A 6,000-nucleotide genomic window follows, 5' to 3' on the forward strand; every position below is an offset into this window, starting at 1 on the left:
ACTGACTAATATAATGTGATATTTGTTGCTTTGCAGCAGCAAGCATGCCATACGCCTTCTATACCACCCTATATACTTCTGTTGCCACTTTCAGGGAGCTATGGACTTGCAAAGATGTAGAATTACTATAAATTACAAAAAAATAATGCAATAAAAAGGGAATAACAAGGTGGGGTTCACGGACTGTTCAGAAATCTGATAGCGGAGGGGAAGAAGCTGTTTCTGAATCACTGAGTGTGGGTCTTCAGGCTCCTGTACCTCCTCCCCGATGGTGGTAACGAGAAGAAGGCATGTGCCAGATGGTGAGGGTCCTTAGTGATGGATGCCACCTGGTGAACCTCTTCTGCACCCTCTCCAAAGCCTCCACATCCTTCTTGTAATAGGGAGACCAGAGCAATTGTGGGCTTAGAACTTTCTAATCAGCTTCTGCCTAGTAAAATTACTTTCCTAATACACTATTATTTTTGTGGATGTCAAAGTGGCAGTGTGACAATAATAATCCCTGTGTAATAAACTTTTTCTGTCCCTTCCTTGGAGCATTCAGTGTTTACTGCAATATGTTGATAGCTTAGTTGTCCAATTTTGTTCCATAAGATTAGGATAGGTTGGTTAAGGAAGGAGATAATGAAGCCAGAAATTTGCAGACGTGTGACCAACCAGAAATGACAATAAACCAATGTGCACATAAATTATGTAAGTTAGTCTTCAGAGAATCGTGCAGCAGGAATCTCACTGAGAAATTCAGATTATGGTATTCATCACAAGCGCTCTTGTTCAAATGAGAAAGGAATAACAAACATGGATGCTGGAAATCTTAAATAAAAAAAACAGAAAATACTGGAAATATGGGGCTGGTCAGGCAGCATCTGTGGAGAGAAAACAGAATTAATACTTAAGATCAATCACCTTTCATCAGTTTGAAAGGAGGGAGTTTTATGATTCAGAGGACGGAGGAAGGGAGGAGAGGACCAATTTGGTGGTAAGATTGATGTAGGAAGGATTTAATGATGAAAGGGACAATGGTGTAAGGTGAAGCAAGCAGGAGTGGGACACGTAACTGAACCAGAGGTGAATGCCAGAGGTGGACATAGAACAGAGATGGTTTACCACCCTCCAACTTGGCTAACAGGGTCCATGAATATTTTCTGCACTTACACTCATTCTCCCCTTTCCTTTCTGGAACTATGATAGGTTTACAACATCCATCCTACCAACTCTCATATTCAAGGAATCATCCTCCACCACTTTCCACAACTTCAATGTTATTCCACCAACAAACACATCTTCCCTACTCGTCATCCCTTTAGAATATTCCAAAGGGGCCATTCCCTCTGGGACACATTTCCATCCCCATTCTTACCCACTCCTGTGTCAGGGTAGCAACCAAATGCAGGGTCCCAACTACATCTTTTCAGGTTGTTCCCTTACACTTCCTTCCGTTCAGTCCAATGCATTTGCAGCTCATCCTGAAGTATGCTCTAGGCTGACAAGGTGATGTGCAGGTCAAGTGACTGCTTTGCAGATCACCTCCTTTCAGTCTGCAAGTGTAACCCTAAGCTTCCATTCAGCTGGCACATTAATTTTCTGTCTCCCTCCCACTTTGTCCTCCACCTTCCACACTATTCTAATCAATCCCAATATGATGTCAACAGTATGCCCACAACGGCCAACATGAGCTTCCAGTGGAATGTTGTTTCAACTCCCCTTCCCAATCCCACACTGACCTGTCTGTCCATGGCTGTCTGCACTGCCATGGTAAGTCTGAATGCAAATGGAGGGGCGGCTGGTTTCCGTGATGTACTGAGCTGTGTCCACAACTCTCTGTCATTTCTTGTGGTCATGGGCAGAGCAGTTGCGTATCAAGCCGTGATGCATCTGGATAGGATGTTTTCTGTGGTGCATCAACAAAAATTTGGTGAGGCTCAATGGGGACTTGCCAAATTTCTTTAGCCTCCTGAAGAAGTAGAGGTGCTGGTGAGCTTTCAAGGCCGTGGTGTCTATGTGGTTGGGCCAGTACAGGTTATTGGAGATGTTCACTCCTAGAAGCTCTCAACACTCTCAACCTCAGCATTGTTGACGTAGACAGGAGCATGTGCACCAACCCTCTTCCTGAAGTCAATGACCAGCTCTGTTGTTTTGCTGACATTGAGGACAATTTGCTGACAATATTTGCTGACATTTGCTGACAATATCAACATATTCAAATGAGGATTCTGTCATTCCTGTTAATCCTCATCAAGATCCACCTCTTGTCTGTTTACAAGACTCGGTACCTCTTGCTTCACTTCACACAATCATTCTTCTATCATAGAACATAGAACATAGAAGACTACAGCATAGTACAGGCCCTTTGGCCCAAAATGTTGTTCCAACATTTTATCCTGCTCTAAGATTTATCTGACCCTTCCCTCCCATATAACCCCATTCAATATTTCGAACAATCTGCCTCACTGTAACAATTTGTTTTCTTCTCCTGTTCCCCCCTCAATCAACAATTTTTTTCTGCAAATTGATAAAAGCTGATTGATAGAATCAGAGAGTCAAGCACCCTTTTGCATTCATCCTATTTTATTCTCCCTGCACTCCCATCAGCCCCTCTCTCCCCACAGATGCCACCACTCACCTGCACTCGGGGCAATTTACAGTGGACAATTAACCTACCAGCCCGCACATCTTTGGGATGCACGAGGAAACCGGAGCAGCTGGAGAAGTAGGGAGAATGTGCAAACTTCACACGGACATCACCTGAGGTCAGGATTGAACCTGGGTTGCAGGAGCTGTGAGGCAGTGGCTGTACTAACTGCACCACGGCGCCACCTTTGAACAGAAGCATTGATTCTGTTTCTCTCTGACTCACATTGAGCATTACTGGCATTTTCTGTTTTTGTTTAAAATTTCCAGCATCCACAGTTCTTTTCCCTTTCTCATTTGAAGAAGAGAGCAGTTCACACTGCTCTGAGCCTCTTTGCTACACGCAAACGCATGGATTAAAGGGCATGTGCTGTAAGAAGAGGTTGGACAAACTTGGGTTGTTTTCTCTGAATGGCAGAGGCTAGGGGCAGACCTGATAGAAGTTTATAAAATTATGCAAGGCATAGATAGAGTAGGCAGCCAAAATCTTTTTCCCAGGGTCGAAATTCCTAATACTAGAGGGAATGCATTTAAGGCGAGGGGGGTAGGTTCAAAGGAGATATGCAGGGCAAGTTTTTTACGCAGAGAGTGGTGGGTGCCTGGAATGGGAGTGGAGGCAAACACGATAGAGGCATTTAAGAGACTCTTAGGTAGGCACATGAATGTGCAGACAATGGAGGGATATGGACATTGTGTAGGCAGAAGGGGTTAGTTTAGTTAGGCGTTTAATTACTAATTTAATTAGTTTGGCACAACACCGTGGGCTGAAGGGCCTGTTCCTGCACTGTACCGTTCGATGACACTTCAAAATTTGTCTTTTCTCAACATTCATCCATTTTGCTTTGAAGGGCTGTTATGGAAATTTGTTGCAACACAGGCCCTCAAAGCAAGCGGGGTTGAGAATTATTTTCTTGTTAATTTGATGAAAGTTGCTGACTGACTTACCAGCTGCAATAGATTTTCTCCACCTATTGATCAAAAGCCTTTCTAATTCCGAGGACCTTGCAGGGATCTCCACCTGCGGAGCTCACTGTTCCATGAATTGAAGTTGCATAGTATCATCAAGACAATCCAATTGTTTATTAAGTTTGATTTAAAAAGCATTAGTTTGGATATCTTGGTTATTTATTTCTTTGAGAGTTTCTCATTCACGTATCAAAAACAGCAGTCGAAAACCATGGGATTAGGAAACCATTCAGCCTGGTAAACTCATTTCACAGTTGGACTGAATCAAGGTTGATCCATTATTTAATTCTATTAAATCACTTTGGTTCCATAACCATTAATAGTTTTGCCTAGCAAATATTGCCAGTCTTGGCTATGAAATTTCCATTTGAGCCCTGACACTTGGAACAAGGGTTGCAAATTTCCACCACCCCTTACATCAGCCCAGAATGGCCTGATTTCCGGTTAGGGCCCTTTATAAATAAGGACATAAGGGCAGCACGGTAGCGTATAGCGGTTAGCGCGACGCTATTGCAGAGCCTGCGATCGGGGTTCGATTCCGGTCACTGTCTGTAAGGAGTTTGTACATTCTCCCCTGTCTGTGTGGGTTTCGTCTGGGTGCTCTGGTTTCCTCCCACATTCCAAAGACGTACGGGTAGGTTAATATGGGGGTTTAAAATGGGCGGCGCGGACTCATTGGACTGGAAGGGCCTGTTACCACGCTGTAAATAAAATTTAAAAAAATAGGAGCAGGAGTAGGACATTCAGCTCCTCAAGCCTGCCCTGCCACTCAACATGATCATGGCTGTCCAAGGCCTCTTCTGTGCCATTTCCCTGGAGTTGAAAGTTCCCTAATATTTAAAAAATGTATTTACTTCCACTTTAAAAATTGCTAATGCTCTCGCCTCCATTACCCACTGTGAAAAGGATTTTTAACGCAGCTCAGTTTTAATTGACCACCCCCTATTCTTGTAACTGTACCCCTTTGCTCGAATTTCTCCCTCGTGGAAACATCTCGACAATTACACTGTCAAACCCCCTCAGGATCTTGTATGTTTCAATAAGATCACCCCTCATTCTTCTAAACCACAACAGCTGCTCATGATAGGACAATCCTCTCATCCCATGAGTTAGCTTAGTGAACCTCTTCTGGATTTCTCGAATTCCAATACAGGCTGTCCCTGGGTTACGGATGTCCAACTTACGGACACCCGTACTTACAAATGAGCTCCCCGAGTATTGTAAAATAGAAAAGTCTAACGTATGTAACAAGCCTCCCCTCCTTGGACTCTCACTGTCTTGGTGAAGCAGCCAGCATAATCAAAGACCCCACCCACCCAGGTCATTCTCTCTTCTCTCCTCTCCCATCAGGTAGAAGATACAGGAGCCTGAAGGCACGTACCACCAGGCTCAAGGACAGCTTCTACCCCACTGTGATGACTATTGAATGGTTCCCTTATACAATGAGATGAACTCTTAACCTCACAATCTACCTTGTGACCTTGCACCTTATTGTCTACCTGCACTGCACTTTCTCTGTAGTTGTGACAATTTACTCTGTACTGCTATTGTTTTTACCTGTACTACCTCAATGCACTCTGTACTAACTCAATGTAACTGCACTGTGTAATGAACTGGCCTGTACGATCGGTATGCAAGACAAGTTTTTCACTGTAATTCGGTACAATTGACAATAGTAAACCAACACCAATATATTTGTCCCTATGAATGGAAGAACAAGTTTCCTCTCCCTTTTCACTTTTAGTAATTGTTCTTTCTTATCAGTCTCATGTGCTTCTGATACCATTCATTACAATATTGTAAAGGAGTGGTTACCATATCAAGAGATTTTGTGTATTTTACGACTCATGGACAAAATCAACTTGTGGACATCTGAAAAGACAGAACCATTTGTTACTTGGGTATGGCCTGGATATCCTTTCTTCAATCAGGGAACCAAAACTTTGCACATTGCACCAGATATGTTCTGATTAATACCCTGTACAATTGTAACAATAATTTGCTGTGTCTCACTCATCGAACACACACAGAACATAGAACAGTACAGGAACAGACCCTTCAGTCCACATGTCTGTGGTGACCATGATGCCAAATTAAACTAAATCCATCTGCTTGCACATGATCCAATCCCTCCATTCCCTGCATGTGCCTGTCAAAATGCTTCTTAAATGCCACTGTCATGCCTGCTTCCACTCCATCCCTTTTGTAACAAAGGCCAATGTGCCATCTGCCTACAGTGTTGTAATGAATGGTATCAGAAGCACATGAGACTGACAAGAAAGAACAATTACTAAAAGTGAAAAGGGAGAGGAAACTTGTTCTGCCATTCATAGGGACAAATACATTGGTATTAGTATTGGTTGATAATTGCTAGACCTAACTGCTAACTTCTTGTGATTCATA

This window comes from Pristis pectinata, chromosome 7 (genome assembly GCF_009764475.1).
Source record: "Pristis pectinata isolate sPriPec2 chromosome 7, sPriPec2.1.pri, whole genome shotgun sequence".
Taxonomy (NCBI): domain Eukaryota; kingdom Metazoa; phylum Chordata; class Chondrichthyes; order Rhinopristiformes; family Pristidae; genus Pristis; species Pristis pectinata.